Source organism: Nicotiana tabacum, chromosome 22 (genome assembly GCF_000715075.1).
Source record: "Nicotiana tabacum cultivar K326 chromosome 22, ASM71507v2, whole genome shotgun sequence".
Taxonomy (NCBI): Eukaryota; Viridiplantae; Streptophyta; class Magnoliopsida; order Solanales; family Solanaceae; genus Nicotiana; species Nicotiana tabacum.
In genome coordinates, this window is record NC_134101.1 from 178694982 (window position 1) to 178709038 (window position 14057).

A 14057-nucleotide genomic window follows, 5' to 3' on the forward strand; every position below is an offset into this window, starting at 1 on the left:
GGGATGGACTGAATAGTTGGTGACTCTACTTCCATATCCTGAACCCGAACTAAGTGATAAATACAGCCCTTTCTGATCATCTTCCTTGCCTTGAGATAGGAAATAAATCTACCTCTCGGCGATCCCGTGTTACCTTTCCACTCCAAAATAGGCTCCCCCGGAAATTGAAATCGGACTATCTTCGATCTACAATCAACATTGGCATGACAAGAAGCCAACCAATCCATACCCATTATAACATCAAATTCTACCATATCTAACTCGATTAAGTCTGCTACGGTAGGTCGACCATGAACTATTATTATACAACCCCTATATACCTGCTTAGCTATCACCGAGTCTCCAACAGTTGTAGACACCTCAAAATGTTTAACCAATTCAGGTTTTATTTCAAACTTACTAGCAATCAACGGAATAACGTATGATAAGGTGGAACCTGGATCAATTAGTGCATATACATTGTAGGAGGAGACTGATAATATACCTGTAACAACATCAGGCGATGCCTCTTGGTCCTGTCGTCCTGCCAATGCATAAATGCGGTTCTGAGGGCTGCTCGAGGTAGATGCTCCGCCTCTGCCTCTACCGCGACTCATTGGTGCTTGGGGACTTTACCTAGGGGGGCGTACTGATGATGACGATCCAACTACAGATCCCGCTGGCTGAGCTATGCTTGCATCACCTCTCATCGGACAATCCCTCATAATGTGGCCTGGATAACCACAAGTATAACAAACATCTAGTCCCATACGGCATTGCCCGGTATGCTGCTTACCACATTGAGTACATCGTGGCAAGGGTGGCCTCATCTGATTTGACTCACCCCTATACTGAGAACCTGAGGCCTTAAAATTCTGACCAGGCCTTGAATATGTAGAACGATCAAATCTCTTTCCTCCAAACTGAGGGGGCGTGCTAGCCGAGGGCTGGGATGGATATCTCAAGTACTGCTGTCTCTGACCATCTCGAAACTCACTAGAAGGACCCGAAGACCTTGCTCTTTTATTCTGGGCCCTATCATGCTCACGATCGGCCCTCTGTTTCTATTTACGCTCCTCTACACCCTGAGCGTACGCCTGAATACGAGAAATATCCATGTCTGGATGAAGTGAAACCGACATACAATCGTTAATCAAGTAAGGCTTTAATCCCATCACAAACCGGTGAATCCGATCCTCCATTTTAGATACAATAGTGGGAGCATACCTAGACAACGAATCAAACTGAAGGCAGTACTCCCGAACACTCATGTTTCCCTGCCGAAGGGTCAAGAACCTATCAACTTTGGCTCGCCTAAGCTCTAGTGGCAGATAATGATGAAGAAAAGCTTCTGTAAACTCCTGCCATACCGCTGGAGGGGCATTCTCACCTCTGGACAATTCCCAAGACTCATACCAATTAACTGCAACATCTTGGAATCTATAAAAAGCTAGCTCTACTGACTCAGTCTCAGTGGCCTTCATTACCCGTAACGTCCTCTGTACTCTATCAATAAATACCCGAGGGTCCTCATTCGGGTCTATTCTAGTGAATACTGGAGGGTCTAAATTAATAAAGTCATGAACCCTCGCGCTCACGGACCTATCTGCGTGACCAATACCTGTTTCCTGACGCCGAGCCTGTGCGGCTATTAATCGGGTCAATAACTGAACAACATCTCTCATCTCCTGACCCGGCGTATCCTGCTGAGGTGCTGAATGTATAGGGGCGGGTGCTGGAGCTGGTGCCCTTCGGAACTCTTCTGGAAAAGGCGGGGTATGTGAAGTCTGAGATGGAACCTCACCATGAGATTCTCCCCGAGCCCTGGTAACTCGTGGTGCTCGACTAGTAGTCTCACCAGCCACGGACTTTCCCTTCTAGGCGGCCGTACTCTTTGGAGGCATTGCTGAAAATATAACGTATCGTTAGGATAAGAATTCTTGTATTGCACGATCTTGAGATAAAAAGAGAGGATAACCTCCTATATGTCCTATAGCCTCCTGTTTATAAGTGTGGTGCACGACACACCCATAAACAAGACTCTACTAGACACGGTCTGTAGACAACCCTAGGACAGAACTGCTCTGATACCACTTTTGTCACGACCCAAACCGATGGACCGCGACAGGCGCCTGAGTCTTACATGTCAAACACCCCTAAGCATGCGTCTAAAATATGAACCTGAATAACATATGTTGCTTTACAAAATTAACCTACGTGAAAGAAGCCTGCCATCAAGGAATATGTACGTATACAGGCAGAATATAGTGGGCGAGCCGGCAAGGCTGCTATAGACAACTATACATCAAAAACTGAAAGCCGACAAGGCCACATACAACCCAACTAGACATACTGTCTACACACCTCTAACAGAAACATAGTTGTACAAAGACATGACTGAGCCTCATTATACTCATATACATATATATGTACAAACGTATCGTACCAATATCAAAAGCAACTCCGGATCAAATGGAGCACGCCAACTCTCGTTGATCAGGGATCCTAAGAATACGGACCGTCAACTTGCCTACCTGCACCTACGGGCATGAAACGCAGGCCCCGTGAAATAGGGCATCAGTACGAAAAATGTACTGAGTATGTAAGGCATGGAAATTAGTACGTAAAAGACATAGATGAAACATGAAATACTGAAACACATTTTTAAATTTGAATAACTTTGTAAATACTGAAAAGTTTATAATGTCATGCACGTGCGTGTAAATGTCATGCCATGCATAGGTATGGTGTACATAATATCATCAAGCCACTAGGGGCATCCCATCATATCATCTCGGCCACTGTGGGCAATATCATCAACATATACCAGCTGATCAGGTGGTGATACGTATATAACGTCGTAACCTTTTCCCATATCCCATATACATATATTTACATATATACGCGTATATAACGCCATCTGGTCATGGGTCAATGCACATGTAAGAAATGCATGAAAAATACGTAATAATCTCAATATTCCTTCCGGATAAATTTTTCCAACTTTGTATTATTTTGAGACCCATGAACAGAAGAAAATAATAATTCTCATGGGGAATCAACAATATAGACACCCCGACTATTTCTATAAATAGAATAAATTATAGAAACCGTGTATTTGCTCATTTCTTTCGTATAATCTAGACCATGTCAAAAGAAAGAAGGGAGGGCTTTAACATACCTGGAATAGGGAAAACTCTATATAATATTCTTGGCGAAGATTGTACCGTACTTTTTTAGAATCGCAAAATTTTATGTTGCTATTATTTCAACAAATTTGCGTTGGAAGTTCTTCAGAATCGAATTTGGCTTCTACTCCAAACTTATTTGAACTTGAGAAGGAAATTATTTTGCTCGAACATATTTGAATTTTTAAGAATCAGTTTCTGTTCTTTAGCGTTTTTTAAAACTAAGAAGGGATTGAATTACTATCTAATGTATATGAAATTTGACTAAGACCCAATTGATTTACACGTTTCATGCTAAGCACATATGACTCTTAGTCATATGCTTAAATTATGGTACACTACCACGTTTCTTTGTGGATATAATTAATTAACTTTTATCCACTTATTAGTTAACCGAGAAATATTTCGTTACCTGGTAATTAATTTATTACACGCATAATTTAAGAATTATCATAAATTACTTAAAATTCTATTTATTTTCAAAATACTTCATATATATTTTATATATTACACTACCGTGGTTATATGGTACTTTGCATGGTACTAGTTTATAATTATCGGGTATCATTACTTGATCCGTAGTTTATCCCAACTTGGTCATTTTCAACGAAACTCATTTTCTCTAATTCGTGCATCATTTATCCTTCATGACACTTATTTATTGCTCGTTAATACGTTAACGTCAAGATGATCTCATCCCCGATTCTACGTCAGTTGACCGAAGACGAAACTTTTAACGTACGAAAATGCGAGATGTAACAAATTGATGGTAACCTGAACGTAAGTCAATCTTAGAAAATACGTGTGCGCCCTGTAACTGGTCAAATAGATAATCAATATGAGGCAAAAGATATCGTTTCTTCGCTGTAACTTTGTTCAACTGGTGATAATCAATGCACATAAGCATAGAACCATCTTTTTTCTTCACAAACAAGATAGAAACAACCCAGGGTGATACACTACGCCGAATAAAGCCCTTATCAAGCAATTCATGTAAGTGATCCTTCAACTCTTTCAACTCAGGAGGGCCATACGATACGGAGGAATGAAAATGGGCTGAGTGACCGACAATAGATCAATGCCAAAATCAATATCCCGATCAGGTGGCATACCCGGAAGATCAGCTGGAAACACATCAGGGAAGTCCTGTACCATTGGGACCGAATCCATTGTAGGGGTATCAACACTAACATCTCTCATATAGGCCAGATACGCGTCATACCCCTTATCAACCATTTGCTAATCTTTAAGGAAAGAAATAACTCTACTGGGAGTGTTATCTAAAGCACCCTTCCACTCTACTTGCGGTACACCTCGCATAGCTAGCATCACAGTTTTGGCGTGATAATCAAGAATAGCATAATGGGGTGACAACCAGTCCATGACAAAGATAACACCGAAATCTACCATGCTGAGCAATAATAAATTGGCTCTGGTCTCAAAACCACTAAGAGCAACCAAACACGACCGATAAATGCAGTCCACAACAAGATAATCCCCACAGTTAGTAGAAACATAAACAGGGGAACTCAAAGAATCCTGAGACACGCCCAAATGCTGGGCAAAATAAGAAGACACATAAGGATAAGTGGAGCCTGGATCAAATAAAATCGATGCATCTCTATGACAAACCAGGACAATAGCTGTGATGACAGAATCAGAGGCGACAACCTCAGTACAATCAGGAAGGGCATAATATCTACCCTGGCCTCCCCCTTTAGGGCGACCTCTACCTCCCCGACCTCCACCTTTAGCTAGCTAAGCAGGTGGGGTAGCAACTAGTAATGGAACCATAGCCTAGGAACTCTAAGGGGAACGTTGTGGCTGAGGAGTTTGTGGAGGTGCACCCCTCCTATGTCTGGGGCAATCCCTCACCATATGGTGTGTATCACCACACTCAAAACAAGCTCTGGGAGGATGTGGCGGCTGTGGCTGGCTCGGGCCAGGTCTGCTGGACTGACCACTAAAAGCACCCCGTGCAGGAGGTGCACTAAATACTAGAGGTGCATAGTAAGGCTCTTGAGGTCTAGGAGGAGCTAGAATACCACTAGCTGCTCGAAGAGCTGAATGAACGAGGAAACTCATATAACCCCTACCATGACGAACTACAATTGGAGTACGGGCACCAGAAAAATGGCCTGACTCTCGAGACCTCTTGGCCTCCCTCTCCTCTCTATCCCGAGCATGCATAGCCTCCACTCTCTTATCATTACTCACCATCTGCTGATAAGAAATATCCATTTACAACTCACGAGCCATGCTAGACCTGATGCTGGGAATGAGCCCCTCAATAAACCGGTGAACTCTTTCACAAACTGTAGCAACCAAGGCTGGTGCATGCCTAGCCAAGTCGGTGAAATGGATAGCATACTCTGAAACTGTCATAGCACCCTGGCCCAAATGCTCAAACTCTACGCGTCATACGTCTCTAAGGCTCTGCGGGACAAACTCTCTCAGGAACATATCTAAAAACTGAGTCCAAGTAAGGGATGCTGCCTCGAAGTGGGAAGGCAGTGAAAGAAACCCCACTTGATCTTGATATACCCATAGTGCAGAGGATACAGTGGCACTCCTCCAAAAATCCTAGGGCATCATCCGATGCTAAACCATTGAATACATGAGGCTTATACGAACCTCTCAAGCATCCGCTGCTCATCCTCTGAAGTCGCTGCCCTATCCTCGGGATGAACTGGGGCCACAGGCTGTACCGGGATAACCTCAGGGATATGATCAACCTGGACCCGCTGCTCAAGAGTGCGAGCGGTGGGAGTCTGTGCTCCTCCCGCGGCCTGGGATGTGGTTGTAGTAAGGGGAATCAACCTTGCCTGAGCTAGAGTGGTGTACAAGATCACGAACTGTGCAAGAGTCTCCTGAAGAGCTGGAATAGTAGTAGTAGTAGTAGTAGTAGTAGTAGTAGTAGTAGTAGTAGTAGTAGTAGTAGTAGTAGTAGGCGTATTGGGTGTCTGGACTCCGACATGAGCTGCTTGTGGTACCTCTGTGGCAGCTCACGCGGGTGCTATGGCTTTACCATGTGCGCATCCTCGGCCTCTACCCCGGACCCGACTTCTGACGACTCTAGCAGTGGGCACTGCTGCCTGGTCATCTCCGATAGCACATATGCTCACCATCTGTGAGAGAATAGAAAACAGAAGTTTAGAATTGTGATACAAAAATTTCGCACGACAAGGAAATCAAATGAAGTGGAATTTTCCTAACAATTACATAGACTCTCATAGATAAGTACAGACGTCTTCGTACCAATCTGCGAGACTCTAACAAATTGGTTTTTGATTCATGACTCCTATGAACTTAGAGCTCTGATACCAACTTGTCATGACCCAAGTTTGCCCTCCGTGAACTGTCGTGACAGCACCTAGTCTCTACGACTAGGTAAGCCTAATAATTTGTGAAAAAGAAAACAAAAGATAAAACTAGCCAAAAACTTCGAATAAAACATAATAAAATGTTTAAGATGCCGCTCGGCATATACAAATATAAACTCTCAAACTGAAACAACTCCCAAAACCCGGAATCTTATGAAATCACAAGTTGTGGAATAACTACAAAGGGTTATAACTCCAGAATATCTAAACAAAAGTAAATATAGGAGAGCTAATGCTAGAAGTTAGAATAGAGAGGGACTCCTCGGTCTGCGGATGCGGCAGATATACCTCGAAGTCTCTGAAGATCGCCTTGCCTCATTGGAAGTATGGCTAAGCCGAAGAACCTGGATCTACACACGAAAAACATGTGCAGGAAAGGGCATGAGTACACCACAGCGGTACTCAGTAAGTGCCAAGCCTAACCTCGGTCGAGTAGTGACAAGAAAGGTCAGGACCCTACTAATAATAGATGAAAAACAAGGTAAAACAGTATAGAATATGACAACATAATTAAAGTGCTAACAGTCTATAACGAATAAAATCACAGAAAGAACCTAACTCAGTACACAGAAATAGCAATAGGGGATCCCCTGGAATATCGTCCCGTAGTCCCAAACGTAAATGTCCAGAGGATCTCCCGGGATATCGTCCCGTAGTCCGAATCATAAATATGCAAGGGAAACTCCCGGAATACCAATCTGTAGTCCCAAAGTAAATATCCAGTATAAGGGATCTACCGGGCTGTCTCATAGTCCCAAATATAAATATGTAGGGGGATCTACCGGAATACCGATCCGTAGTCCGAAGGAAAACATGCAGGGGGATCTCCCTGGATATTGTCCCGTAGTCCCAAAGTAAATCACACAACAATCTCAGAAGAATGTACAATTCTATTCCAGAATTTAAGCAAGAAATTCTACTCTAACAAGCTGGATGGAGTACAAGTAGGCAATTAAAGCAGCTAAGATAGTTAAATCACATAAGCATGCTTTTCCTAAACTAAGCAAGAGGCTTCAAGGACAAATATTGCTCCATTACAAGAAAACATTGGTATTAACTTAATGAAATGGGATTTCAACAATTAGCACGTGTACACACTCGTCACCTCGCGTACACGGTACTCACATAACACAATACCAAATCCTAAGGGAGTTTTCCCCACATAAGGTTAGGCAAGCAACTTACCTTAAACCGACTCAATCAACTCAAAATCACGTTCTTGCCACGAGTACCCGACTCCAAATGGCCCAAATTTATTCAAAATAATTGCATAATGTTAATATAACTTCAAATAACTAATTTAACTAATTAATTCGATGCTAACACGCAAAATTAAGAAAATCGCCCAAAACGTCCCTGATAAGTTTTTACCAACTTATCTTGTCTTTAAGCCTACATTTTTGCTTTATTTGAGTGAGAAAATCATGTGTTTAATTCCATTTACTTCTATATTACAGGTTTTATGTGATTTAGAAGTGATATTGAAGAAACCAAGTGAAATGAGTCAAAAAGAAGCTAAAAAGAGGAAAATCTGAAAAATGCCCTCTGTTGTCGCAATTGCGACATTACAACCAAAATAAAGTCCTACATGATCTTTGACAGAATGAGCTCAATTAGTAGAGGATTACACTACATGCGAGCCTATGGAACGTCTTCTGTGGAATAAGAATTTTGTTTTGAGAATGAGTTAATTCTTTTTCTATCTTGAGTTTCTAATTGTTCTTGAAATTTATTGTGTGTGGAATGCCTTTCTATGTTTGGTGTAAGGGCACATGATTTTGCGAAGAAAAGGTAATGTCTTTGGCCTCTGAGTTAGAGTAAGTGAGTAGGTTTTTGAAATACGTGTCGCGTGTGAGTCGAGTCATGAGGCTACGATGTTATGATAAGGTGCTTAATCTGCTTTAAATATTCTTGGCGTGATGCGTTCGAGAAGTTGTCTGATAAGAAGGTTGTCTCTATGTGAAGTGCAATTTGATTTCTCGAGAATGAGCAATGGTTTAAGTGTGGGGTGTTGATGGTAGGCTAGAAATCCGTGTTTTAGTCATAGTTTGCACTCTAATTACTGCATTTTACTTGTGGTTGAGCTTAAATAATGGTGATTTGCGCTTATTACGTGCTTTATGCCTTGCAGGAAATAATTCCGAGCTATTAAGATAATTTGGAGCTAATTGAACAAGTTGGAGCTTTTAAGTCTGAGTAAAAGACCAAGAAATTAAGTCGGGATCACGTTTGGGTGTCGGGAGTCAAGTCTGGATATAAAAAATGGATGAAAACAATTTACTCTATAAAAAGTGCATAGTCGCGCCGCCCGACAGTGCTTTTGTGCTGCTTTTTGCCAGAAACTGCTCTATGAACTTTCTCATTAGCGCGACACATGGTGCGGCACTCCTGTACAATTTTCTCAGAGTATTTTTATGTTTCATCTTGGAAAGGGTAGTTTCGTCCGGAACTATTCCTACATGATATAAATACACCAAAAAGATGTTTTTGAAGGGACTTTTGACCTTGGGAGCTTTTGGAGAGCATTAGAGGCTTAAATACACAAGAATTCATCTTCCTTCAACCAATTCAATACACGAGTTTGGATTGTAATGTTGGATTAATGCTTTCTTATTCTTTAACTCTTTTTGTGATAACTTTCTCCATATCTATGAAGTAGTTTGCCTTAGGGTTTGAATGATTTGGTGATTTAGTTGTTGTTTATAGATTTGACTACTGTTTAATTGCTTGAATTTATTGGAGGAGCTTCAATATTAGTTGTGATTTTATTCTTTATAGCGTTTAACAAAAGTGGAATATCTTATTGAATATTATTGCAGCGTATGCCTTATTTTATTTTGGTGATTCTTTGAAGTAATCAAGAGTGCTTTTTGAGTTACTGTTTAAATTAAGATTGAAAAATATTCGCAAGAAATTTCTCTTTAATCATTCCTACCAATAGATTCTTGCAAGTTTCATTGCACTTCGCATTAGTTTATTTGAAAGAATTAGATTTAATCGGGAGAGGAGTCTGAATCAGAAGTATAAGCTAATCACATATTGAATTCGTGAGAATCAATATAACCTTAAGAGTGAAATATAACAACTTCATATCTAGGATAGCAGTCTTGCACCTATCATGTCAAAACCCTCATTCTTCGTCTTGATAATAACCTACTGCTTTACTCTATAGTTCTCTATGATCAATTGTTAATTGCTTTAATTTTAATAGTTAACTTTAGTTTATAATCATTCCAATCAAAGTGTTAATCATACTGTATAGTGTTCCACCAGAAATTACATGAAGCCCAACTATGCCCTGTAAAAAGGATTTAGCGTCGTTGCAAATATATTTCGGTTAATAAGTCCGGAGTCGAATCTCATAGGGAATTAACCTATTAAACATAGTGTCACGATCCCGGTTCACCCTCCATGAACCATCGTGACGGAACCTAGTCTCTATGACTAGGTAAGCCTAAATTGTGGAAGAAAAACCAAATTTGCGGAAGTAAAACAATTTAAAACATGAATAAGGTAATAACAGTGTTTAAATGAACCGCTCGGCATACACCATATTTAAATCTCAAAACCCATACCTAAATCCAAGACCCGGAAACCCACGAATCACAAGCTAAGAGATACATAAGAAGCCCTAACTATGTCTATTAAAGGGAAATACTGAAGGGCTACCATATTACAGTAAGATAGAGAGGGAATCCTCGGTCTGTGGACGCAGCAGATATACCTCGAAGTCTCTACAGAAGCGCCTCGCCTCAAGGATGATAAGACTGAGTGAAAGTAATTGGCTTTGCACATGAAAAACATGCGTAGAAGGGGCATGAGTACACCACAGTGGTACTCAGTAAGTGACAAGCCTAACCTCGGTTGGGTAGTGACAAGGAAGGTCAAGGCCTTACTGAGATAAAATAAAGAATATAAGATATGACAGTATAAGATAAGCAATATAGTTGAAAACTAACGCCAAGAATTTAATATAGGAAAACAAGGAATTCAATAACTGAAACAGAGGCAAAACAATCACAAGGAAATAACCGGGGATCTCTCAGTATCCCCAGGATCTCTTAGTACCCTCAATATATGTCAAGGATCTCTTGGTATCCCGAGGATATCTCGGTATCCTCAATATATGCTAGGGATCTCTTGGTATCCCGAGGATCTCTTGGTATCCTCAATATATGCTAGGGATCTCTTGGTATCCCGAGGATCTCTTGGTATCTTCAATGTATGATAGGGATCTATTGGTATCCCGAGGATCTCTTGGTATCCTCAATGTATGATAGGGATCTCTTGGTATCCCGAGGATCTCTTGGTATCCTCAATGTATGATACGGATCTCTTGGTATCCCGAGGATCACTTGGTATCCTCAATGTAAGTGCCGGGGATCTCTCGATATCCCGCACTTCAGCTCAAATCATAAATGCATACAGGGGATCTCCCAGGATGTCGTCCCGTAGTCCCAAAGTAAAACACACGACAATGGCACAAGGAATACTCAAATAAACTCAACTTCATAACAAGGTAACATGGACAATTCTAACCTAGCATGCCTCACGTAATACAAATTAGGCAGTTAAAGAGTAAAAATTGATGGCTCCTGAATTGGGCTACGCAAACGCGATATGGGGAATGTGAACGCGAAGAAAAAAAGGGCAGGCTTACGTGTTCGCGGAAAAAATAATTCAGACGCGAAGGGAAAAAAGGTCGTTGTACCCCCGACTCCTAGTTCTACTACGTGAACGCGAAAGAAGGGATGCGAACGCGAAGGAGGAAGGGGCAGACTTTCGCGATCTCGAGCCAAATAATGCGATCGCGTAGAACAATTATTCACTCTCCGAAATTACACTACGCGAACGCGGAGGGAAGGTCGCGAACGCGATTATAGAAACCAGATACCAGATTCTTCTGCAATTCTACAAGTTCCAAAATGACCCGTTGAGCATCCGAAACACACCCGAGGCCCCCAGAACCTCAACCAAACCTGCCAACCAATCCTAAAACATCATTCAAACTTGTTCCAACCTTCGGAATGCTCAAAACACCTACTTTTCATTGGATTCAAGCTTAAGAATTCCAAAAACTCTAAAAACACGCTTTTGATCAAAAAGTCTATCAAACCTCATCCAAATGACCCGAAATTTTGCACACACATCCTAAATGACACAACGTAACTATTGCAACTCTCGAAATTCCATTCCGACACTCGGATCAAAATCTCACTATCGAACCGGAAACTTCAAAAATTCAACTTTCGGCATTTCAAGCCTAAATTAGCTACGGACCTCCAAAACACAATCTGAACACGCTCCTAAGCCCGAAATCACCTAACAGAGCTAACGGAACCATCGGATTTCCATTCCGAGTCCGTCTTCACACTGTTCTAACTACGGTAAACTTTCCAACACTTAAGCTCTCATTTAGGGACTAAGTGCCCCAAAATTCTCTGAAATTCAAAATCGAACATCCCGACAAATCAAAATAGCAGAAAGAAAATCGGGGAAAGCATTTATTGGGGGATCGGGGCATAAATTCTTAAGACGACCAGTCGGGTCGTCACATCCTCCTACACTTAAACATTCGTTCGTCCTCAAACGAGCATAAAGACATACCTGAAGAGTGAAAAGATAAGGGTAACGGTTGTGCTTATCCTGCTCGGTCTCCCAGGTCGCCTCCTTGCCTGGTTGACCCCGCCACTGAACCTTTACTGATGCAATATTCTTTGACCTCAGCTTTCTAGCCCGCCTATCCAATATTTCCTATAGGTCCTCAACATAAGATAGATCCTTGTCCAATTGGACTGAACTGAAATCCAACACGTGCGACGGATCATAGTGATACCTCCGGAGCATCGAAATATGGAATACCGGATGAACTCCAGCCAAGCTGGGAGTTAAGGCAAGCTCATAAGCAACCTCCTTAACACTCCTCAATATCTCAAAAGGGCCAATAAACCTCGAACTCAACTTCCTTTTCTTCCCAAACTCATACCTCCCTCCATAGGCGAAACCTGAAATAGAACCTGCTCTCCAACTATATAGGAAACATCACAAACGTTCCGGTCCGCGTAACTCTTATGTCTGGACTGGGTTGTACGGAGTCTATCCTGAATCACCTTAACCTTCTCCAAAGCATCCTGAACTAAGTTCGTGCCCAATAATCTAGCCTCACCTGGTTCAAACCAGCCCACTGGGGATCTACACCGCCTACCATATAAAGCCTCAAACGGTGCCATCTGAATGCTGGACTGATAACTGTTGTTGTAAGCAAACTCCGCTAATGGCAAGAACTGATCCCAAGACCATCAAAATCAATCACATACGCACGGAGCATATCCTCAAGAATCTGAATAGTGCATTCGGACTGTCCGTCCGTTTGAGGGTGAAATGTTGTACTCAACTCTACCCGAGTACCCAACTCATGCTGAACGGCCCTCCAGAACCGTGATGTGAACAGAGTACCTCTATCTGAAATGATAGACACTGGATTACCATGCAGACGAACAATCTCCCGGATATAAATCTCCGCCAACCGCTCCGAGGAATAAATAGTACACGCCGAAATGAAATGAGCGGACTTGGTTAGCCGATCCACAATCACCCCAATAGCATCGAACTTACTCAAAGTCCGTGGGAGCCCAACTACAAAATCCATGGTGATCCTCTCCCACTTCCACTCGGGAATATCCATCTGCTGAAGCAAACCACCCGGTCTCTAATGCTCATATTTCACCTGCTGATAATTGAGACACCGAGCTACAAGTCCCACAATGTCTTTCTTCATTCTTCTCTACCAATAGTGCTGCCTCAAATCCTGATACATCTTCGCGGCACCCGTATGGATGGAATATCGCGAACTATGGGCCTCCTCTAGAATCAACTCTCGCAGCCCATCAACATTGGGTACACAAATCTGACCCTGCATCCTCAATAACCCATCATCACCAATAGTCACATCTCTCGCATTACCATGCTGAACCTTGTCCTTGAGGACAAGCAAATAAGGGTCATCATATTGTCGCTCCTTGATACGATCAAATAAGGAAGACCGAGAAACCACGCAAGCTAGAACCCAAATAGGCTCCGAAAGATCCAATCTCACGAACTAGCTGGCTAAGGCCTGAACATCCATTACCATAGGCCTCTACGATGCTTGTAAATAAGCCAAACTCCCCAAACTCTCTACCCGGTGACTCAAAGCGTCGGCCACCACATTGGCCTTGCCCGGGTGATAAAAAATAGTGATATCATAGTCCTTCAGCAACTCTAACCACCTCCTCTGGCGCAAATTTGGATCCTTTTGCTTGAATAAATGTTGCAAGCTCCGATGGTCAGTATAAATCTCATAGGGAACCCCATATAAATAATGGCACCAAGTCTTCAGGGCGTGAACAATGGTAGCTAACTCAAGGTCGTGAACAAGGTAGTTCTTCTCATGTATTTTCAACTATCTGGATGCGTAGGCAATCACCCTACCGTCCTACATCAACACCACTCCGAGGCTAACCCTCGA